Source organism: Cricetulus griseus, chromosome 3 (assembly GCF_003668045.3).
Source record: "Cricetulus griseus strain 17A/GY chromosome 3, alternate assembly CriGri-PICRH-1.0, whole genome shotgun sequence".
Classification (NCBI taxonomy): domain Eukaryota; kingdom Metazoa; phylum Chordata; class Mammalia; order Rodentia; family Cricetidae; genus Cricetulus; species Cricetulus griseus.
The window spans coordinates 209051603-209077130 of NC_048596.1; the positions used below are offsets into that span (position 1 = coordinate 209051603).

A 25528-nucleotide genomic window follows, 5' to 3' on the forward strand; every position below is an offset into this window, starting at 1 on the left:
AAACTGAGATTTAGATTATGTGGTTATTGGAAATTGTCATTGCTCTTGATGGTTTTACAAAGTGACTCTTATTAAAGATTCAAAGAAGGCTTGGGAAATGACCCATTTTATAAGATCATTTGCTGTACAAGGGCAAGGATCTGAGTTCAAATCCCCAATACTCCCATAGGAAGCTGTGTATGTCCTCACTTGCCTCTGGTCTTAGTGTCGAAGGGAGGAGACAAGATCCTGAGAGCTCACTCAACAGCCAGCCTAACCAAAATGGAAAGATTCGGGTTCAGTGAAAAAACCTGTCTCAAACACTTGGATGCTCCCAAACATACATATACACATACATACACCCCCCCTCTCAGTTTTAGTGAAATGAAAGCAAGTCCTTCGATGATGAGTATTTTCATTTGACTCAACATCAAAAGTACTATTTCAGCATCATTGTCAATGTCTGTAAGTTTTGATTGAGTTCACACACTTCTGTGGAGGCAGTTGTAACACACAATTTGCTTCCATTTTGACTGGTGGTGTTATATTGAAGTTTATATGGACAGAATTATGAGATAATTGTGAACCAGGTCCATGTTTGTTTCTGCTCTGCAATTGTTTTAATTTAGTCAGAACATTGTTTTTGTTATGATGCCATGCCCCACCAGTGTTTATTTTGCTATTACCATGAAAATGAAGACAATTAATTTTATTATTTACAGATTTTACTCAGTAAACCTTTGTATTAATAAAATTTATTTGTAACTTTGAAATCCTTTTGGAAGCATGGAGTTTGGATTTTGGGTTGCTTGCTATATACACTTCCAATATAACATGCACCTTCTGCCTAGGCTTGTACTATAAACTACTGCCCTTATATGGTTTACTCAGTGTTATGTTTCTGTGTTTTGAGGCATGTTAATGGTTTTGCTATTTAAAAATGACTATCATATACAGAACTAAAGTGTTGTATTGTGTTCTTAAGTGGAAGAAGGCTAGGATGTGCCTTAACAAAGAAAGCACATTTGCTGGGTAGGCTTCATTGAGACTTAAGCTATGGTTTTGTTGATTACGTTAAATAAAACATATAGAAATAAAAATGCACAAACAATAGTGGTCAGTTTGATCAGCTGTTGAAAATGTGACATAGCTTCCCAGGAACATGATCCTCTAAAGCAGTTTTTCTCAACCTTCCTAATGCTGCAACACCTTAATACAGTTCCTCATGTTACAGTGGCCCCTAACCATAAACCTATATTATTGCTACATCACAACTATAATTTTGTTACTGTTATGAATTGTAATGTAAATGTCTGCTTTGCAGGATATCTGCTATTCAACCCTGAAAGGGGTCATGATCCTCAGGTTGAGAACCATTACTCTAAAATCAATAATGAGTTACTAATTAGGGGTTCATGGTAGTTTTCTAAACCTTGACTCCTTGTGACTGGTGAAAATTGAATGTAGTTTTATCTTTGTTATTGTGACTGTTTTTAACTGAATGTTAGTAAGTAAGCACAGGAAATGGGGTATTTCATGCTTCCAGGGTGAACTTCTGGAAGCTTTGCTTTGATTTCATGAATTAAACAAAATAGTCAAACCATTATTGTAACTAACTGATTTTTGTGTTTGACACATCTGACACTGATAGAAAGCTCCCATCATTGAACTTTGAATTTCTTCTATCTATGGAGTTAGCAAAGTAGCATCACTACACTTTGTGTAAATAAGATGGTTTAAATAAAAGCTGAGTAAATTTTTTTTAGAACTTACTTGATCTGCATGAAGTTACACTTTATTGAGTATTGTGTAAAACATCCTCTCTGCTTCTGTTACATTCGTGTCTTTCTCAAGCTAGTCATAAAGCAGCACAGCAGCATTGGGTATTTAGTCCCCCTCTTCTGTAAGAGTACTGAGGACTGTCTGAGAGTAAGGTGTCAGTTATGATACAGAGATGTGGGCTACTGCTAATATGTTCTAGATGTAACTACATGTTGAGAACTGAGTCTCATATGTGACTCTACAGAGTCATGGCAGACTCTGAAAGTGTATAAGTAAGTCCTGGCTAATTTTAATGCAAGTATATAAAAATGCATTGGAAAATGAAAAGTTCAATATAAGGCTATACTAGGTGGGACACTGCAACAGTGGGCATAAGTTAGGATCATCTCAGGCATATGAACACATCCAAATACTATCACGCATTTGTATTTTCAGACGATTCCAAAGCCTGCCTGTGATGTGTTGCACATATGTAATCCTAGCAGTGGGAGACTAAGGCAGGATAGTCTGGGACACTTAGCAGAACCCTGTCTCAGTAAAATCAAATAGTACCAGCACCAAGCCCTTGGTTACTGTTTCAAAGGTCTCTGCCTTCCATGTGAATTGCTTGTTTGTGACTGTGAGTAATCCTCACAGTGTAACACACATGGAAAAGAATGTGAAGCATCCTCCTTTGCCAGTTTTATTCATTGTGGTATTCCTTTTTTTTTTTTATGGAACATTTTCTGTTCATCTTATAACATTCCTTAAATATTATATTCTGTTCCTTTCAAAGTAAAGACTGCATTAGTAATAAGTAATCACTTTCTCTTAAATTAGTCCTTTTGTTTTCTTACTATAAATATCACAAGTGAAAATGGAAAATGAAAGTTTTATATTGCACTTAATAAAAGTAGATTATCTGAGTATAATTTAACTTATATTCTATTACAGTATTAATTTAAAAATTTACTATGTATTTTACAAGGGTAAGAATCTCAGAAAATAGATTAGTGACAACATGCTTTTTAAGAGATATTCTTGGTACATTAAGTAATTTGGTATTATAGGTTCTTGGCAAAATAGGCAGTGTGGCATACCTTTTCCCAATGATTTGTTTGCTTTTCTCTCAGAGAGAACATTAGAAAAAACACCAGGCTTTCATGAATTTTTTTTTTTGTAATTTTCCCTGAATGCTCAATAATTGTATTCTCCAGGAAAATTTAGGTTTAATTTTGTCTAATAACTATAATTAGTATATTGTTACTAGACAGAAGTGAGGCATATAAGAAAACTTACAGCATTTGAAAAATTATTAAATGTGGCCTGGTACCCTAGGCTGTGCATAGAAACTGAGAAAAAGATGCCAGTGGGAATAATAGGTAAAAGCTAAAGTTTATAGTTGAGTTCATAGTAATATATGAGCTTTAATTTTGTAGTTTTGACAAGTGTATCATGATTACCTTTAGGGGAAATGTGTAAAATGTGTATAGAAACTAACTGTACTGTCTTTGTAACTATTTTGTAAATCTAAAGTAATTAAAAAGTAAGTTTATTTAAAGCAACAACGTCAAGTTTATTGGGTTGAGAGTTACAGGTTAAAAGTCTCTTTTCTATGTAATGGCTTGAAACGTTTTTTTGAATTGTTAATTGCCTTAAAAATTTAGACTTCATGAAATACAAACACCCGGAAGTATGTGGTCATATATAGGGTTAATTTTCCAGCTTTACGTAGTTAGTGTAGGGTTTTATCTTTTGAACATTATAGTGATGTTTGTGAATATTCCTCTTTGATTCCTTAAAGGGGAGATGGTGGTATGAGTTTTGTTTTGTTTTCTGCTTTTTGTTATACTTCGTTGTAATACAAGGAGGTCCTGAAAATGGCCCCTAATGCAGTACTTGGGTTGTTTTTGTTTTGTTTTGTTTGTGTTTTCCTTTGTTAGTGCATGCTTTGGGCACAAAAAGGCCAGTGGGAGGATTTGTGATTTGGCATTGGGTCCTCAGAATCATTTCTTTACAGTAACATGTACTTGAACTTCTCCATCAAATACTAGACGCACTTTATCTGTCGTTAATGAGTGTGAATGAAGATGAACATAACCCTTACAGAGCGGTTTCTGAACTGAACTAAAATAATACAGAATTGATTGCTGCCAGGTAGTGTAAGTTCTCAGTTTCCAAAATTGTCTGTAGCATGGTAACTTCTCAAAGACTAAAAAGAACACTCTGTAGTTTGCCAAAACTATTATGCAGTTTTCATTAATCAGAGTAAAATAGCCATGCTGGTCATGTAAATGGTTTCCTGCTTTTGTTTCCAACTGTAATGATTTAGTTAAATTTTATAAAGTGAAAAGGAAATATATTATACTTAAAAGTTATACTTATATAATACAATAGACCCAGAGTAAATTGTCAGGTTTTAGAGTTTTCTTTCTCTTTCTTTCTTTCTTTCTTTCTTTCTTTCTTTCTTTCTTTCTTTCTTTCTTTCTTTTTTTTGCTTGATAGTCTTTATCCATAACTGATGTTACTAATCTCATGTTAACACAATTTAGAACTTTATTTTTTGGCTATACAACATGATTGTTCTAATCCTGGCATGAAAGTTCAGAAAGAAAGGAGTTTTCGTATTTTTTCCCAGGTCAACTCTAAATTCCATTAATTATGTAATAGTTCACAAAACCCAACCAACTAAAGAGTATTAAAAATGTTGCTTTGGGGACTTGCTCATCATCCTTCTGGCTGTCATTTTGTGATCATCAAAGTATAAATGAGAATAGCTAACATATATTTCCTGTTACCAGACATTTATGTTTATTACTTCATTTTATCTCACCACAGCTCTGAGATAAATTGAAGCCCCCTTCACATATCAGGCTGGAAGAGTGACAGGTGTCAAGCTTATCCTTAAGACTGTCCTTGAGACTTGAGGGAGTGAAAACAAGGGCCCTCTGTGTATTACCCACAATTTGATTTGTGCTGATATGGCTTCTGGGATATGCTGACACATGACAAACTTCAGGTAACTTCACCTTTTCTTAAGCAAATGGTTGTTCACATTGAGTGTCCCAGAGCAAATTGTCTTGGGGTGCCCCACCTTGGTAAGGTCTCCTGATTCTTGTTCCAGCCTTAATTGGGTTCATCCTATGATATCCTAACATTCTAGTTATTTTCTCCACTAATTGCCAAATATTTGCTCACTGATTATGTGCCAAGAACTTCTAAAACAGCTCTAGAGACATGCTCACCCTGTGACCTTGTCATTGAGAGACCACAGGAAGCTCTTACTCAGCTTGGGACTTGGATTCAGAAATTAGGATACAAGGAATGGTTTGGGTGCACATCTGACAGGTGGGATGCAGCCATGTAGTCTCAGGCAATTGGTTGGAAGCCAAAATGGTAGAGGTGTGTTAAACAGTTCCTAACAATCACCTTTCCAGAATGTATTCATACCATCCATCATCATACTTACTTCAAAGCCACAGCCCTCACTGTCAGTTTCTTACACCACTTTTTCTGCCTTGCTGATTACCCTTCTGTAGTGGTGCTTGCTCTTTTGTTCTTAGACACTTCAAGTCCATTTTTACACAGCTAAGTTCACCCTTATTCTATTCTACACCCTCACCATAACCATTAGACCATTGGGTGCTCAGATCCTGTAACTTATCATCCTCTGAGTGGTGGGTTTGAAGAATACATTTATTTTACTCTTATGTATCTGAATTTTTTTTCATTTTTAAAAGCTTACATATCTAGTAGATATAGTTGTTAAAATTACTAACATTTTCAGTTCTAACAGCTTAACAGGAAAGTTTGTCACCTATTTTCAGTGTTTCTAAAAAAAAAAAAAAAACCTACTGATTTTTTTCTTTTAATAATTGTATAAGCCAGTTACTAGTTTAGTGGGGACTAAAGTTGAAAGTCATTAAATACACAAGTAAGAAACAGTGTGTTGGGTACTTGCTTTATTTTTCTTTTACATTTTCACTGCATATACACAATGTACTTTGATCATATTCTTTCTACTTATTTTTAATCCCTTTCCCCTTCCTACCAAACCCCTTCTTCCTAACACATCGCTCTCCTGTTTTCATGTTGTTTTCATTTTATGGCCTGCTGCATTTAATAGGGTTGTCTACCTGTACATGGACAGGGTGTTGTATAACCAAGGGTGGACACAGACTCATGATCATTCTGACTCAGCTTCCTGGGTGCTATAGTTACAGGTATGTGTAAGTATGCACAAGAGTATTTAAATCCTTGTTTTCAGGGCTGGAGTGGCTTGGTGTCCTTGTAGAGGACCTGAGTTTGGTTCCCAGCACCCATAGCAGGCAGCTCACAACTGCCTATAACTCCAGTTCTAAGAGTTCAGATGCCCTCTTCCAGTTGCTGGGAGCACTTGTACGTACTTGGTGCTCATTCAGACAGACAAGAAACACACCTAAACACAAATAAAAAACAATTTTTAAAAATTCTTATTTCCCTTGTATTTGAGGATTTTTAAATTAAGTTTTATCTTTGCTTAATATACTTTAAAGTTTTTAATTTAAGCGTCAAGAAGCATATGAGGTTGGGATTGTACTTAGTATATAAGGCCCTGGACTGTATCTACCCCTGTGCCAAAAAAATAAAAATTAACAAAAAAAGCAGGATCAGATGGTTACCTTTTAGTTTTTCTAAATGTTTAAGAATTTTACATACTCTTTGGTTTTCTTTGGTATGATCTGAGGTTTTAATCTTAGAGAGTTACTACATTGTAATTTTTAATAATTTATTTTTTCATTACTTTTTCTATGGGCATAAAGATTATGAAACCCTAATGTTGTCACAGTATTAAATAAATTGCTAGTTTCTCCAAATAGATATCATAATGAGCTTTAAGAAAGTTGTTAAAAATGTATTCTTATACCCTATTAGTTCTTAGGATTTTCTTCATCTGTTCTGTATTATATACTTTCAAAAGATCATTGTTTTCCATTTTGTTGCCCACCTTCATGCTGTTTATTTCCTCATTAGACTCAGAAAATAAATAGAAAAAGATTTAGAATTAAAATTTTGCTCTTAACCACTGAGCCATCTCTCCAGAATTTGACATTTTCTATAGTGAAGTATAAGGTCTAGAATGTGTTTGGGTTGTTAGAGAGGTGGGAGTGGATTATATGAGAAGCAGTACCCATAACTTAATAAACCTGAGGGTTTGTTTTCTGGGGTGTCCCTGCCAGTATCGTGCTCAAGATAGCACTGTGCCCAGCATTGAAACTTCCGTTGATGTTTGTTCAGTGGACCTGTCCTCTTACTGCTTTGAATCTTTGGTGTACTCTTATCCCATCTTGCATCTACCTAGTCATGTGAACTCTGCAAGTGGGCAACTTTCTCTCTATCATAAAGATGCCTAAATAGGCTTTCCTGTGTTTTTCAGAACATTTGGGAGCCATTTAGGGAGGAGGGTCTCTGAAGATAAATATCCTTGTCCTGGAGTGAGTGGGAAAAGATGCAGTGTTTAGGCAGTTATTAGTGGTAGCGTCACTAAATTATTTCTAGATATGAGGCTTGAATTTCTCATCTTTTGTAGCAGATAATATGTGGCCGAACTACCAGAATGTGAGGGAGACATTTGATGGAGTTTCCTGTCCTGCAGCTGTTCTCGAATAACCACTCAGAGTCTTAATATTAGTTATAAATGCTTGGCCAATAGCTCAGGCTTGATACTAGCTACTCTTACATTTAAATTAACCCATATTTCTTATCTATGCTTTGACACTGTGGTTTGGTACCTTTTCTTAATATGGCATGCTCATCTTGCTTCTCTCTGCATCTCTGCTGGTAACTTGTCTGACTCCACCCTTCTTTCTCCCAGCATTCTCAGTTTGGCTCTCTATTCTGTTCTGCTATTGGCCATTCAGTTTCTTTATTAACACATAGCAGAGGCAATTCTGGGAACAGCCTCACCAGGATGTTGGGTCAGGGTGAGGCTTTTGGCAAGACTCATTTGGTGTGGCATGGCTATGGAGAGGGGAAGACCTGGCTTTGCTCACTTTTCTCTTGAGACCATTGCAAATTATTCATCTTTCCTGGATCTCCACTTAGATCTAGTATGAGTCAAGAGGAAGAACTCGTTTGCTGTTTTGAATAAGAATGTTTAGAAGAAGGGACATGTGAGTCTTCTAGTTATGCTCTGACATAATACTAGCCACGTGAACTTGCTCTAGTTGATCTTCCCAGTCATAACATCTGCAAGTGATCTCGTACTAGAATGACTGAGAAAAATGTTAACATGTCATCTTTCCCTGAGAAAATGAGAAGAGATGCTTGTCTGGATTCCACTGGGATGGGGTGTATTATATTAGGATAGAGTACACTGGGAGACAGGCCCCTAGTGTTGATGGACATCAGACTGCAGGTCCCACTGCACAGTTGTTGTATTTGATAAGCTCTTGAGTACTGGAAAGGTGTATAGCTCTGAGAGTGCTTCACAGAAGCAGTCACAGAATTCTGCCTATAATAATTTCTTATTCAAAGCTGAGTGGCAGAACTTTCTTTTTTGTAATTTATTTTTTATTTAAATTAGAAACAAGCTTTTACATGTCAGTTTCAGTTCCCTCTCCCTCTCCTCCTCCCCTGCCCCCCCCAACTCCCCTATCCCAACCCTTTTTGCTCCCCAGGAAGGGTGAGGCCTTCCATGGGGGATCTTCAAAGTCTGTCATATCATTTGGAGCAGGGCCTAGGCCCTCCCCATGTGTCTAGGCTGAGAGAGTATCCCTCTATGTGGAGAGGGCTCCCAAAGTTCATTTGTGTACTAGGGGTAAATACTGATTTACTATCAGTGGCCCCATAAGATTGTCCAGACCTCCAAACTGACTTCTTCCTTCAGGGAGTCTAGAACAATCCTATGCTGGTTTCCCAGCTATCAGTCTGGGGTCCATAAGCTCCCCCTTGTTCAGGTCGGCTGTTTCTGTGGGTTTCTCTAGCCTAGTCTTGACCCCTTTGCTCACTACTCCTCCCTCTCTGCTCCAGAGTTCAGCTGTGGGTGTCTGCGTCTGCTTCTATCAGCAGACACCTGGATGAAGAGCCTGGATGAAGGCTCTAGGATGGCCTATAAGGTAGTCATCAATCTCATTATCGAAGAAGGGCTTTTAATATAGCCTCTCGACTGTTGCTTAGATTGTTAGTTGGGGTCAACCTTGTAGGTCTCTGGACATTTCCCTAGTGTCAGAATTCTCTTTAAACCTATAATGGCTCCCTCTTTGATGGTATCTCTTATCTTGCTCTCCTCCATTCCTCCTCTGACTAGATCTTCCTGCTCCCTCATGTCCTCCTCTTCCCTCCTCTTTTCCCCTTCTCTTTCTTCTAACTCCCTCTTCCCTCCCCTCATGATCCCCATTAGCTTAAGAGATCTTGTCCCTTTCCCCTTCTCCCAGGAACCATACATGTCTCTCTTAAGGTCCTCCTTGTTTCCAAGCTTCTCTGTCGGTGTAGATTGTAGGCTAGCAATCCCCTGCTGTATGTCTAAAATCCACATATGAGTGAGTACATACCATTTTTGTCTTTTTGTGACTGGGTTACTGATGGGTGAGGTCCTTCTGTGTATATGTTTGTCTTATTGGTTGATAAAGTACTGTTGGCCTATAGGAAAGCAAGATAGGTGGGGCTAGGAATCAAGGAGGATTCTGGGAAATGTAGTAAAAAGATCCAGGCAGGAAGTGACATAGCAGGCCGACTCAGAATATAAGCAGGAAATCGCTCTTGCTCTTGCTCTTACTCTTCCTTCTGCTCTCTACAGAGCCACCATGTGATCCCAGGAAGAGGACGCCAGTGGAAGATGTCTTTGATAAGTCTTATAAAATATATAGATTTATGATAATTAAGACTGAGCTAGCATATGAGAAATCCTAGTCAATTGGCGAGCAACAGTGTAAACTAATATAAGACTCTGTGTTATTCTCAGTGCCCACGTGGCCTCGGGGCTCTGGCGGATGTAGTAAAGACATATCACTACAGGTTACTTCACTCAGGATGGTTTCTTCTAGTTCCTTCCATTTGCCTTCGAATTTCAAGATTCCATTTTTTTTTTCCCACTGAGTAGTACTCCATTGTGTAAATGTACCACATTTTCTCCATCTATTCCTCAGTTGAGGGACATCTAAATTGCTTCCAGATTCTGGCTATTATAAATAATGCTGTTGTAAACATGGTTGAACAGATGTCCTTGTATGAATGTGCATCTTTTGGGTATGTGCCTAAGAGTGGAATTGCTGGATCTTGTGGTAGATTGATTCCCATTTTCTTGAGGAAACACCACACTGATTTCCAAAGTGGCTGTACAAGTTGCCACTCCCACCAATAGTGGAGGAGTATTCCCCTTTCTCCACATCCTACCCAGCATAAACTGTCATTGGTGTTTTTGGTTTTAGCCATTCTGATAGATGTAAGATGGTATATCAGAGTTGTTTTGATTTGCATGTCCCTGATGGCTAAGGATGTTGAGCACTTTCTTATGTGTCTTTCCACCTTTAGTTTATACATCAGATGTGTAAATTGATGGGTCCAGGCTGGGCCTATCTGGCAGAGCATGTGGCTTTTGTCCATGTCTGAGCCCTAGGAGACCCACTCCTGACTGCTCTTAGGGAGATAATATATGCTTTGGTGACTTGCTTTGTCCCCACTTTATAAACCCAAATCTAGGTGATCTGAAGGAAAAAGGAATGGGTTGAAAAGTCAATTGTGGCCTGGAACAAGGAGGAAAGTTAGAATTTTAAGAAGCAGTACCAATGTGATACAGCAAGTTAAGAAGTTAGGAAGAGCCTAGAAGAGGATTTTCTTTACAGCAACCTTCAGGACATTGAAATTGTCAGGATGGTTTGAAGTAGACATCCTTTGGCCTTTTAAAAAAGGAATCAAGCCTTATTTGACACTCTGTGTATGGCTTATTAGATGTAAACACACATACACAATTTAAAGGGAAAAGGTATCTTTTTATGTAGAACTATTTTGATTTATGGTTTCCTGGACTTTGAAATCCTCCTTCTTCCTTGATTAAATGTGTTCAGTGGTTTTAAAACATCATAAAATTGTGCACATGGCTGTTTTTGGTACAAGGAGGTACTGTTAGTTAGCACAGCACAAGGTAGGCTGGTAAGAAGATTACTGAACATTGTGTAGCAACTGTCAATGGCACTGCTAAAAAAGAGAGTGGGGTTTTAGAAACTAAGATCCATCAACAGACAAATATACCTTTTTAAAAATGTAAAACCCAAAATTTGTAAATTATTTCTTTTAGAAAGATAAAATGCTTTTGCTTTTTTTTTTTTTTTTCATTATAGAGCAGCAGACCAAAGTTCCCTTTGACCATGACCCTTCCGTCTTCCCAAGGATCATTTTTATCATTAATTTTTCCAAATCATATAAATACTTGTATATACATGCACACACACACACACACACACACACACACACACACACACACACACACACACACACACCCCACCATGGAATACCAATTTTGTTTTAAATAAATGGTTACAGGGAACCAGACTGTGTCAATTACTGCTTTATTTCAGTAAGACCATTTGTGCTATGTTTTAGTTTTCCTACTCTAGATATCACTAGTAGCATCTGGTATCTACTGTTTGGTGGTTCCTATGTACTACGGCAAGGCATTTAGCATTCTTCATAGAATTTAGTCTTATGATCTGCATAAAAACCTTGAGATGTGATAGAATTTCATCTTCCTTTATATTACATTACTAATGCTGGAAACTTTGCATCTTAAGTCTAAAACTTTTAGAATGCCTTTTTATAAAGTGGCATTAAAGCAGAAAGGAAGCTTCATGGGTTGAGTTTGGGATCTGGGATGGCGGAAAGGAATAAACAAACACATTTTCTTTGGAGTGCTGTAATGAAACCTAATATTGCATATTCTAATTAAAGTTTTCTTTTTTAAAAGAATACCTTTTAGAAATTGCTAAGAAGAGAGCCTTTTGTTACTTGTATACTGCTGGTCTTGGTCAGGTTCCTGGAGTCCAGTGTGTGCTGGGCAAGAAGCTGGAGATAGGGCTGGGATTCAGGAATGAGGTGGCGACATGCCTCTTTCTAAGGACAGATACAACCCTGGACATTTCCTCAGTAGATGATAGTTTCCAAGCCTGTGTCTATAGTGATATCTTTATTTTTGAGACAGTTGTAGGAAATATAAGGCTAGTTTGAGGGATGTTTGTTTCAGAAAGGTGCCTTTTGTTATGGGTGTAGTCATACTGGTGTGAATAGAGAAGCATTGTTGCAGAGGCAACTCTGAATTGTTATAGTAACTGTTGAGAGGGAGTGGTATTGGGTAGGCTGAGCAGGAAAAGGTGCTTATATGTAACTGGCTTGGGGAAGTTTGGTTGAGTATATTTCAACATTCATTCCATGATAAAGATTTTTACTGAGTGGGCTAGCTATCAGAAATGTCTAACTTCTGTGTGTTGTTTAACCAACTACAGACTTTGAAAAGCCTTGTTATACTGCTTTAACCAAGTTTATGTAGTGGCCAGGTTGAGATTACATGGATGCATTCCTAAGTGCTGTACAAAAGTGCCAATAGCAGGTAGCATAGTTGTTTGTGACGCCGTGACTTGTCAAGGCCTCCTTAGTGCCTTTTTGCTGATGCTCGATGCAGAGGTCTGAACCTACTTGTTTGTATGCTTTGCTGTATGGTTCTGTTCTTTTCAGAATAGAAAAAGAAGCCCTATTGCTGTGTCTTTGAACAAATACTACATGCCAATTATGCATCAGTCAGAGTTTCTTGTGGTTGGATACTAGACAGGACCATTCACAGGAACACTCAACAGGAGAAAGTGTGTTCTGAAAGTTCCACTGAATAGCCTTTTGATTTTAGTCTTCAAGATTTAAAAACTTCAGTGTGTGTCAGTAAATTCTGTTGTGTTGGAACACTGAAAAAATCCATTTGTCTTATTTAGGCTTTCTTTTGGTCATAATTCTCAACTTGTTTTTAAATCTCTAGTAATGTTCAAGAATGGCATGAGGGTTTTGTGATAATAAGCACCTGGGCTAAAATGGTGACAAGCTCCAGCGTACAGAGAACAGGACTGTTTCCACTGGAGACAGGGCTTTCTTGGTTTGCATGTGTGTAGCTCAGGGTCCACATTCTAAGGGGAGATGGTAGGTGAGTCTAACATCTCCTCTAGTGTTGGTTTTTGCTCTCCTCTAGCTTATTTTACTAATACTTCTCTAATGTAGGTACTGTAGCAATTCAGCACCTTGGGAAAGGACAAGCCCTGTTTACTTGGCTATGTTTTTGAAATCATATCTAAGAGCCAGCACTAAAGAAATTGACAATTTTGTTTAAAGCAACTGAGAAGCCTGCCATTTCTATCTCACTTGCTATTTTGAATCTCATTGTGGCATTTATTGTGTGAAAAGGTATGGACATAAGTAATTACTAGGAAAACAACAACAACAAAAAACCTCTGTTGGCCATGAAGAAGGCACTTTGCTGTGAAAAGGTCCTTCGGTTTTAATCTTCACCCTTCTGAATAGTTCTTGTGATCTGCTTAGTGGTTTGCTTTGCCATTTCCATATTCCCTTTCATGTTTGGTTTGGTTTGCCTGATTTTTATAGGAGACCATCTATCCTGAAGTTAAACCAATGGGAAAAGTGAGATTTCTTTCAGAGGGTATTTAAGCATCTCCATTTAGAAATAGCCTTTTTTCCTCTATTTTGATGTCCTTACCATCTGAAGAATGTGTGTGTTTATGCATGTTATGTTTAATTAGTATCTTTTAGTTGTACATGCTCATTTAAACTGAACACTTCCTCTTTGCCAGAAGCAGATACATTAAGAAGAAAACCCAACCTAGGGCCTGTAAAGATAGTAAGACCTGCACAGTCTCATCTGCTTTTCCAAATTAGCTAGAAATGTTTCAGCTTTCTTAGCTAAGCTGTTCTTTAATATGGTTTATAATCAGTTGAATTGTCAAGCTTCTGGCTTAGACTCTTGAAGAAACTTCTACATAGAGTAGATAAAGGATGGAATAAAAATGTCTGTTGGGTCTTACATTATTTATTATGGAAAGAATGCTTTCCCTGAAGACTGACTGGGAACAAGATGTTTAACTGTCAGCCAGGGTGGAGGCCTATTTGTTGGTAAGCTTTCAGGTTCCATGTTTCCCCACTTGTGATGAGCTTGCCAGCTATCCATCCATCCCTCCCCGCCCACTCTTCTTATTTCTCTTGGATAAGGCAATGATACAGCACATATGTGGCAGTTAGAATTAAAAGCCAATGTCTGTTTTCTAGAGCAGTATCAAGTCATCATGTCATTATAGATTATGCTCTGCTCTGATGTGTGTGGATAAAATGCTTCCTTCTCTTTCCTGTCCACTCTGCTCCCTGCTTGTGTATGTTCAAGCAGTAGGATTCCATTTATCATAGGCAATAGGAAGAAGCTCAAAGATATAAAAGGGTTACTGTTCACATTTCCTGTGTAGCTCCCTCTGATCTTCCTGTGCTGTAATTCCTTCACGATGTTAAATGTTCCCAGGCTCCTTTAGCCTTCTGGCCTGTTTACACTGGCCAAGTTTGTCCCAGGTGATTACGTAGGCGAGCAACCTCCTGTTTCAAGAGTAGCAATCGCTTTCTCCATGAGATAGGCCATCCTCCCTGCTTTGCAGTCCCAAAAGGAAGCCTTTGATTTAAACAACAGAACAGTAACATACTAGTTTTTAAAACTGGTGTCTAGCAACTATGTTTGTTGTCAGATTAATTCTGTAAGTAGTTCACTCTGCCTATCTTGAATGCAAACCTGTTGTCTTTTAGACTCAACATTCTTCCTCCTAAAGACACTAGAGAAATGAGTTTCAATTCTAACAGAGCACATTGTGACCTTCCCATCACACTTGTAGCCAGTTAGTCAGTCTGCTGAAGTTGCGTCGGATACAAAGTAACAATACTCCTAATTTTTTTGACAGTTCAGAAGAGCAGGTATTTACTTCTTTCCTTCTACTTTTAAAAGTATACAGCAGCCCATTTTGATTTCATAATTTTAAGTACTTTTGTACTTAACATATTTTTTTCATAAATTTATGTATTTTTGAGGCTGGAAAAAATGTTTTCTATCTTTGCCTTTCTCTGTTAAGCTTTAGAAGAAATTTAATGCCACGACGTCTAAATGTGTCCACAGGACGGCATGCACCTGTGACTATTTTGCCCCATCTTAGCTTCCACTAGGACATAGCTCTCTTGGCATATCAACTCCCACTGCTTATAGCAGACCTTTGTTCTCTTTCAGCATCTTGGAGCCTAAGGACTTGAGGACAGAAGTTAAAGCAAAGGAATTTCTAGAGTGATGTCATTTTGTTGTCACTTTGGCAAAATCAGATGTTTACAGTGTGATAAACTGTAATGCAATTTACCCACAAGTGATGAAGTTTTATGTGGATGTGGGTAGATAAGTCCTTATATTTGTTATGTTTGGATCTTTGGGGAGTCAACAGGAATGCTTGATGCTTCTCATTTGTCTTTAGGTCTTTGGTGTAATGTGAAGCTGTTACATAATAGGTGTCAGTAGTAAGTTTTTTGAATGAATGATCCTGTAAATTGCTTTTTGTAGATTCTTGGTCCATTAGTGCATATTTATGTATATTTATGAATCTATTGCTTTTACCCTTTCTGTTAACTTCAAAGTAGACATTGCTTAGAATCCTTTTGCCATAAAACAGTTAATTCCATCCCAATATTCTGTACCCATAGTTGTTAGGTGGTCTGTATCTCACTGGCCTAGTCAAGATACTGCTCTCTCTGTCACAGAAAAACACAAAACAAACAAACAACATAATGTGTGTAGTGAACAATTATTTCAGATACAACCTATGAACGTTGCCCAAGCTATGAGTAAATTCACCATTTTCACAATAGAAAGCACAGATTTCTCCCAAGGATTAACTGTTTCTAGGGAAAGCATTGAATAGTAGTACCAGTAAATCAGCAGGTATTGGCTGAATGCCAATGTGAGCATTGTGTCTCCCAATGTGGCCTCCCCAAGGATGTGAGAAGTCTACTCCTCATCTAAGGTTCCTTAGACCTTTCAGTAAATGGTCCAGTCCAAAGATAACTAACCTAAAGTAAATTAGGTGTGATTATGTGCAAACTGAGAGGCTGAGGAGAGGGGAAGTCATTTGGACTGGGACTAGGGAGTGGTGAAAGATTTGTAGAGCAAGTATGAGTACAACATTGAACAAACACTTGTGGTCTTCATGTAAATAAGTGGGAAGGCCGTTTATAGCTGGGGAATAGTTACACATGCCCTGATCCCTGCTAGACTTCTTTCCATCTCAATTTACTTGTTCTTTGTTCTACAGTGGAATTCAGAGATGCCTCTGCCCATGACATACAACAGCTCCATTAGCTATTGTAGGATCGGTTCAGTAGGGAATCCATCTCACATTCTCCTTCCCGGTTAAGTATTGCAGAAGAAAGCTAGGAAGAAATATTGGGAAGTAGGATTTATGACTAAAGAAAGGCCCATCTAACCTCATTGGCAAGATCAATTGCACACAATGGCGTGATGTCTTGATTTGAATTTGAACACAAAAAGAAGTGTTTCCAAATTCACTACTTTTGCCTATATATGGAACTGAAGTCATTATAATTCTCTAGTAATTTTATTCACTTCTGATTCTTTTATAGTATGCAATTATTGCATTAGTCTCACAAAATATTTAACTATACTTTTTGGTTTTGTGAAACAAATTTAATTTTTGTCTCTTGAGAGCCTTGATTGTATTTACTTGAAAAAAAAAACAAACATACCCAGTGCATTTAATTTTAGCATCAGGCTTTGCAGATGGATGTTTCCAATACTTGGTTATGGGGACAGCAGCACAGAAACTACTCTGAACTCTCAGCAGTGGCACACTCGGACAGCCTGCAGCTTTGGTTTCTATGTCTGCTTCCAGGGCTGTGTTCACATGGCTTATGCCTGCTTCTTTCTGGATATGCCCATTGTCCAATTGCATGTGTTGCTGCCAGTGAGATGTGAACCATCTAACTTCCCATGCTGTTTTGTAACAATCTGGAGTCTTTCAAGATGTCAGTTGGTATTCCATGATTAAAGGGTTTGTTGACTAATTTTAGGGGATTTGAGAGTAATCACAGTGTGCTTTTGTATTTTTTATAGCCCAGATTTCCTGCATGAGAGGTTGGACACACCCACTCTATCCTTCTAATTTCTTTCCTCTCTTCTTTAGAAATGCTTATTAAAATCTCCTGCAGATCACCTATGGAAAAAAGCAGTAAAGATCATAATCACTACAGAGGGTGCCCATTGACCTGCTTTTGGGTGCTAGTTCTCTCATCTAGCCAGCAACTTACTGGGCTTCCCTGAGCTTTTAGCTTCTAAATTCCTTAAAAGATTGTTGACCCACAAGTAAAACACTTGCTGTTAAATGATTTCTAAAGTAAATTTCAGAGGCTTATTTAATATATGCAGAATTGCAGTTTTGCAAGATGGAAAACATTCTGTTCATAGATGCCTGCAGCAATGTGAATGAACAAAATGCTATGGAGTTACACAAATAAGTGGATTAAAATACGGAACATTAGATTACATTACTTTGCCATGTTTATTAAAATAAAGGACTGTGTTTATACACAAACTTGTATTCAAGTCCTGAAAAATGATTGCTGACTTGGAAGATGTATTTTAGATGTGCAAGCTCACATTATTTTCCCTTTCATATTAGTATTACTGTGTACATATTTATATTTGTATGTGTAATTGTGTGTTTACGTATATATGTACACGGGTGTTTGTGCATCTAGATGCCACCATAGGTTGATGTTGGAAGTCTTCCTTGCCTTGACCACTCTCTTCTGTATTTTTTGAAGCAGAGTCTCTCACTGAATCTGGAGTTTATTGATTTGACTAGGCTGACTACCTGATGACCTCTGAGTATCTTCCAAACCCCTATAATTAGAGTCACAGATATATGCAGTTGTGCCCTACTTTTACATGAATAATGGGGACCCTAACTCAGGTATTCATATTGTAATGAGTACATTGCTAACTGAGCTGTCTCTACAGCCCCACTTATTAAAAATCATTATATAGATTTTTTAAATCATTTTTTATTTGAATTAGAAACAAGATTGTTTTACATGACAATCCCAGTTCCCTTCTCCCTCCCGTCCTCCCCTACCACAACCCCAACTAAAACCCTACCTATCACATATCCTTTCTTCTATTCTTCCCTTGACTCAACTTTTCTGCTCCCTCATGACCTCTGCATCCTTCCTTTTCTTCCCTTCTCATTCTCATAGCTCCCTCACGCCTCTTCCCGTGCTCTCAATTTGCTCAGGGGATCTTGATCCCCTTCTCCAGGGGACCATGTATGTCTCTCTTAGGGTCCTCCTTGTTTACTAGCTTCTCTGGTAGTGTGGACTGTAGGCTGGTAATCCTTCACTCTATGTCTAAAATCCACATATGAGTGAGTACTTACCATGTTTGTCTTTTTGTGACTGAGTTACCTTGCTCAAAATGGTTTCTTCTAGTTCCATCCATTTTCATTCAAATTTCAAGATTCCATTGTTTTTTCTGCTGAGTAGTACTCCATTGTGTAAATGTACCACATTTTCTGTATCCATTCTTCAGTTGAGGGGCATCTAGGCTGCTTCTAGTTTCTGGTTATTACAAATAGTGCTGCTATGAACATCGTTGAACGGATGTCCTTGTTGTATGAATGTGTTTCTTTTGGGTATATGCCTAAGAGTGGAATTTCTGGATCTTGTGGTAGACTGATTCCCATTTTCTTGAGGAGTCGCCATACTGATTTCCAAAGTGGTTGTACAAGTTGACATTCCCAGACATTATATAGATTTTTAAATAGACATTTTATCTCCACTGTGCAATTATGCTATACTAAGGCACACATAAAATTATTTTGATAGTTTTGATATTACATATTATTATATTTAAATATATATATATTTTAAATCTCAAAAAAATAAAAAAATAAAATCTCCTGCAGAGCAGGGTTTGAAGGTGTCTCACACACACTGCACATGTATGCAGCTACACACAGTGTCATTGAAGCTTATTGCCATACTGCTTTCAATGATCAGCAGTTAACCAGACATGTTAAAAGTTATCTCCAGGGGATCAGAGGGACAGGTTGAAGTGTTAAGAGAGAGTAGGAGACAGATTTTTTGTTTGTTTTTCATTTTTGTTTTGTTTTGCTGTTTCTATATGTTTTTCCTTTAGTCTAAACTTCTTTTGTGACCCTAAGAATAAAAAGCAAAAAAAAAAAATCTTCCTTATAAAAGATAACTTACTTAAAACTTTTATAAGTTCTAGCTTCCTCTCTGACATCTGTAAACTCACTTTGTTTAGAAAATACCAAGATTTGTAAATGATATTTTTCTGAAATCAATTGGTGATATGCAGTAAAGGAAATCTACTTGATAAAATTCCTGTCTCACACTGTGCTCTCTGGTGTCCTATACATACTTTGTGGCTGCTGTCGATACACTGCTCTTCCCTGATTAGATGTTCATCATGGGTATGGGGGAGCAGTTGTATCTTACTGTGTCTGTGTCTTCCCACCTCTCAGTACTATGGCTGAAATCCAGCAGGCACTCCTTCAGTACAGACACAGAGACAAATCCACAGCTGTTCCCAAATAATATGTTAATAATGGTTACTGTCAGATCATTTGGGGATTTCTGTTTGTTTGTTTTTATATAACTTACTGAATTTGTTCTTTGATAGAGTTCATACATGTACATAGTAAACTATGATTACATTCTCTAGCCTCTCTAGATCTCCTTATAAGCACTTTGCCCCTCTTTTCAAGTATCTTTATGCCATTCAAGTTTTGTTTTGCTTTGTGACTCAGAGTTTAACTGGGGCCAGTTGTGTTCTCATGGGTGTATTAGTAAGGATTCTCTAGAGGAACAGAACTTACAGAATGTACACACACAGTGAATGGTTTATAGGCTGTGGTCCAGCTGGTCCAACAATGACTGTTTACCAATGGAAGGTCCAAGAATTCAGTAGTTGTTCAATCTACAAGCATGAATGTTCTCAGCTAGTCTTCAGTATATGCCAGAATATCAAAGAAGTGGACTGTAATACCAGTGAAGGAATAGACTTTCTAGCTCGTGAGAGAGACAGAGAGGGAGAAGGAGGAGAGGGAGAGGGAGAGGGAGAGGGAGAGGGAGAGGGAGAGGGAGGGAGAGAGAGAGAGAGAGAGAGAGGGAGGGAGGGAGGGAGGGAGAGAGAAAACAAGCTGACAAAGAGAGAGCAAGTTTCCTTCTTCCATGTCCTTATACAGGCTGTCAGCAGGTGACCCAGATTAAAGGTGGATCTTCCCACCTCAAAATATCTAGATTAATGGTGTAACTTCTCATCTCAAAGACCTTAATTAGAAGTGAGTCTTCCCACTTCAAATGATTTAATTAAGAAAAACATCCCTCACAGGTGTGCCCAACTATTTGAGTTTTAGATAATTTCCAGATGTAGTTAAATTAGCAACCAAGAATAACCATCACAGTGGGTGTGAAGTTCTGCTGTTCATTGAAGCCTGGTAGAACTGAAGATAATGGCTACCCTTCAAGAGTCCATCAGTAACCAGTAGTTCAGCTGGGATGGTAGGGCTCCAGTCTTGTGCAAGCCTATTGCAGTTAGCTGAAGCTTCTGTGATGTCATGATTACATTGAGTGTGTTGTGCCTACAAGATAGCATCCCACAGCACTTCTCCCCATCATTCAGCTCTTTACATTCTTTCTGCCTCTTCTTCCTAATAGTCCCTGAGTCTTGGAATCCTTTTGGGGGCTGAACATCAGCTGTCACTTTTCTCAGTACACTGATCAGCCATGCATCTCTTTATATAGAGAAATTCATTCATTACATAGAAAAGATTCTCTGTTTTAGGCTGAGAGTAGCATTTGCTGGGCCCTAAGCAGCTACTGAAACTAGTGTTAGCTCATGAGAGAACTATTTCCATTTTCTTTTTTAATTATTTTATTCTTGAGATTATAATATAAACACATCATTTCTTCCTTACCTTTCCTTTTTCCAAACCCATCCATATACCCCTCCTTGCTCTTTTTCAAAATCATAGCCTCTTTTAAATTAATTATTGTTACATATATTTGTGTGTGTATATATATATATATATTTTTTTTTTTCCTGAATACAACCTTCTCAGTAACTGTTACTTCTATGCATGTTTTCAGGGCTGGCCATTTGGTATTAGGTAACCAATTAGCTTTAAAATATAGCTTAATAATTTTTAAATTTGTATCTGTCCTAAGAAAAGATTTTAAGTGATAATCATAAATACACATAATATAGTTTACTAATTCTACTTCTTTCTTCTAAATCCTCCAATTCATAGAAGCTTCTTATTTTCTTTCACTACCTTCCTGAAATTTCTTAGATCACAAGTGACCATAGAGTTCATCTCAGTCAGCTTTCTTCCCTGAGGAGACAGAACAGGGCAGGTCAAACCCCCCCCCCCCCGCCCCTTTTTTGCCTTTCCTTCATTGGTAGATAGCAATCTTGCATGGAATCCCATCCTCACATAAATAAAATATTTATGAGATGAACAAACCCTAACTCAGAGCAGTGCAAGCAGTCCCATGACCATTCTGAAGCTGACCTTTCAGACAGATGAGTGTGGTGGGTTATGTTTATTGCTCACAGATTGGGCTCTGATGTTCTAAGACAGATTTCTTAAGGTTCTAGTTAATGCCTCTGATTAGAAAGGCAGACTATTACAGCCCAGATGACCTGTGTTTGTCATTGTGTGCAAGGTTGATGGTGGTTCCAGTTGTTAGACTGGGGTGATTGATGGGGTCATTAATCTAATTTTCCCCCTCTGAAGGACATCTCAGTGAGTTTTTAAACATTTTACTTCTATAGCAGCTGTGCCAGATTCTTCTCATTTTGGCTACTGCAGTAATGAAAGAGATTCCCTGCCTATGGAGTCCTCTCACAGTGTCTCATCAGTGTTCTAGGATACAAATAATCAAATTCATTTAGAGAATGTGTTTATGTATGCATGTAAATGTAGGTGTGTATGGGAGTGCCTGTAGCATATGTGTAGAGGCCAGAGGAAGACATCAGGTGTTCTACTCTATCATTCTCTACTTGTTCCTTTAAGACAGGGTCTCTTATTGAATCTGGATCTACTGTAGTAGCCAACAAGCCCAGGTAATCCTCCTGACATCAAACCCAGACCTGTCTTTGTCCTCCATCATGCTGCAGTTATAGACATGCACCTGTATGCCCATGTCTCGTGTTTTGCATGAGTGCTAGGATCCAGATTCATGTGTGCAGTACATTTTCTTATCCACTGAGGTATTTCTTCAGCCTGATAGCCATGTTTTTAAAATATAAACTTGAATATGATTTTGACTAAAAACCTTTGTGGCTTATTTTATGTAGATACTGAAGAATTGAAGAAAGAAATTGAAGCCCCCTGTGCTGAATCTAGTAGTTAACTCCTTAAAATACAGTCTCAACCCAAAACCCCTCCCCCTTTAACTGCATATCAGCCTTCTGTTGTTCATCCCTATCTTCTTCCCAGAATGCAGAGCCTTCCTTCATTTTCTTTTAGTAATTGAAGTTCCAGAAGCCTTGTATTATTTGTAGCACTGACTGAACCAACCTCAATGGGACTCTTTCCTGATTGTCACTTTAAAACAGACTTAAATATTAAATAACATTTTTTCTCAAAGTTTTATTATTCTGAAGTGAAATAAATGAAGAAGAATATTATATATCTCACCTTTAAAAGCCTCTGAGCAGGACTTAGGGTTTTATTTTAGATTCTTAAATGACTCATAGTATAACAGATATCAATTTTATAGTGCTTCATATAATTTTTATTACTTTTCAGGAGCAATCATCTAATTAGTTTCTGTAAGCTACCTATCAATTCTCTCTGTTTTAATATTTCCATTACATTTTCTTTCAGATAAAGATGAATGTCATGTGTCATCCAATATGAAAGTTTTGGAAGTTAGAAGACAGACTAAGAGCAAAGAATAAAGGTAACTGACACCTTTGCCACTTTGTGACTCTCAAATTTCTCAGAGTACCTTATGGTTTTCCTGCATATGAAATCTGTCTTGGGAAGTGGTAGGTCAATAACTTCTTAAATGGTGTGATTTTTAATTCATGATACTTGTACCCTTCTGATGTCTGTGGTGGTTTCTGTTAAGTCATACTTGCTGCTTCTTTTATGTCTTAAATCCCATGTGGAGTAATTTTGTGTTGTGACAAATAATGAAGACAGCTTATGCAAGAAAGAGTTAATTTTGGCTTATGGTTCCAGGGGTTTAGAGTCCATAACAGCAAGGTGGAAGCAGTAGGCAGGTATGGAAGCTGGAGCAGGAAATTGAGAGTTCACACCTTGAACCCACAAGCATAAAGGAGAGAAGGGGGGAGAATGGGAACACACTGAGAATCTGAGTGAGGCTTTGAAACCTCTGAGCCTGCTCCTGGTGACATACATCCTCCAGCAAGGCCACACTTCCTAGACCTTCCCAAACAGTGGCCCCAACCAGGGTCCCATTAAGTACATGAGCTTTGAGGAAGGGGCCATTCTCATTCAAACTACCATACCCCTTAAAACCTCCTTGAAGTTTCAGCTTCCAGCTGAAAGCACTAGCTTCCCCCCAGCATGTTTGTTTGTATTCCTATGTTTTACCACATAGCTTTTTGTGTGTGTGTGTGTGTGTGTGTGTGTGTGTGTGTGTGTGTGTGTGTGTGTGTGTGTGTGAAGTTTCTATCTTCTCTGCCCCACCCTAGGTTAAGGTTACAAATCAAAGATCTTTCCTGATTTTTGTCTCCCACAACATTTAGCATAGCTTTTTATAGTGTTCATTAATATTCATTTAGCAAACTAAGAATGTACTTGGATTTCTTCCCATCTTACCCTCTGGTGTTCATTCTCATAGATACTTCTGACCCATGTTCATGGCAGCTAGTTATTCTTGTTATGCTCTCCTGGCTAGTATCTTAGCCTAGGAAAATACTGAATATAGTGCAATTAACAAGATACAGTCAGTCCCAACCTCAGAAATCATCTTTATCCAGAAGTTCATGTCTGATCTGTTGTTTGGAATTCAGGAGGGATTTTTCCACAAAAACAATGTTATAAATAGTGGTTAGTGTCTCAGCCAGCACTCCCAGGACTGTTTAACTCATGAGTACCAGCGCTGCTTCACCTCTAGGCAGATGCCATGTATTACGCTGTTTTGTGGAGAAGCTGTACCTCTGTGTCTGGAAGGCTCTCTAGATAGATCACAGACTCTGTGGGCTGATCTAGAGCTCTGGTAGTCATGCTGACTACTCTCCTTCCAGTACAACTTGGCTTTGGGACTGTGTCATAGACACTGGTCTATGACACTATTAAACCAGTGGTTCTCAACTTGTGGGTTATGACCCCTTGGGGTTGAATGGTACTTTCACAGGAGCCGCATATCAGATAACCACATTACAATTCATAACAGTAATAAAATTACAGTTATGAGGTAGCAGTGAAATAACTTTAGGGCTAGGAGTCACCACACCTGAGGTATTAAAGGACCTCAGCATTAGGAAGGTTGAGAAGCACTTCTTTGAACTGAGGGAGAAGCACTCTGGCTCTCTGGTCCTCCCCATGGTGTATTAGGATGTCCCTTTGCTTGGGAGGGCCTTTTTAAGCAGGTGTAGAGAGATGAGCTGTTGTACTATCCCTTTCTGCTCATCTACACATAGCATAATACATACATATGCATAGAAAATACATAAACATGGAAATCATTCTATCTATAGGGAAAACACATTAATAGATATTTGACATCACATCAGGTTTTGTGAACAAGTGATTATCATTTCTACATGGGTATAATGATGCTTCTAGTGAAAAACATGTCACTGTGTGCATAAACAACCCTCAAGGTTGACAGCTTAGGTTGTCAGACTGTAAGAAAAATCACTTCATAAAGTTAAGAGAATTTAATTTATTCAGTGATCATTAAGTGTTGCACACATGAGTACCTGATTTATACCTAATACTGTTATTAAAGCTAGAGGCTAGGGGCTGTGAATAAAAGATGCTAGAGAAAGTTTACCTTCCTCTAGGGAAATGAAATACAGAGCTCAAGGTGTTAAAGAAGCATTCTCAGTGAAACTATCATTGCCATAAAATAATTTACAGAGGAAATTTGTGGTGGGTTTAGGATGCTCAGAATGACAATCCCATTGTGATTGCCATATTTCTAAAGATAGTGGTAGAGGTTCACTGGATTTCAGAAGAATGGAGGAGCCTTAACTAGAGTTCGGGAAGAAATGATAGCCTAGGAGATAGTTTGCCTCAATAGAGGGCTAGAGGCAGGCAAGCTTTCACCACTGTCTGGGTACAACAATAGGTGGGAAATTAGTTAAATTTCAGTCTTGGCAGTTCATAAGTGTCACCCAGATTTCCTAAAACAGCAAGTCTCAGAATCTTACCTCAAAACTGTTAAATAGTTTCTAGGGCATGAGCTAGCAACATATTTTCTCTTTTAAAGCTTCCCCAGTGGTTTTGATATTCAGCTAAAGTTGAAAACTCCTGGATTTGAAGTCGGAGAGCCAAGAATGCCCTGCCTAGGTGGTATGTCTTTGTTCCTCTGGCAGTGGGGAGCCAGCCCTCAGAGGTTTCTGCAATTGATGGCATGATCAAAGTGGAGTTAGCTAAAATAAATTGATTTTTCGAGTACATTTGAATACAAGAGAAGTAAGAAACAGCTTGACTTAGAGTTTGTG

At 38.1% G+C, this 25528-nt stretch overlaps 1 protein-coding gene across 19 annotated transcripts in view; it reads left to right on the top strand.

The window, feature by feature from the left end:
• The window catches only part of Znf438 (zinc finger protein 438), a 133127-nt gene that overhangs the window by 18698 nt on the left and 88901 nt on the right, over nt 1-25528 (top strand). For 18 of the 19 annotated variants that reach the window (XR_003483332.2, XR_003483331.2, XM_027405461.2 and 15 more), the window contains exon 2: nt 22713-22788. The gene's annotated coding sequence lies outside the window, so the exon portion shown is untranslated. Of the gene's footprint in view, nt 1-4601; nt 4760-22712; nt 22789-25528 lie in introns of those variants that run through there. The other variant, XM_027405449.2, reaches the window with a different exon arrangement.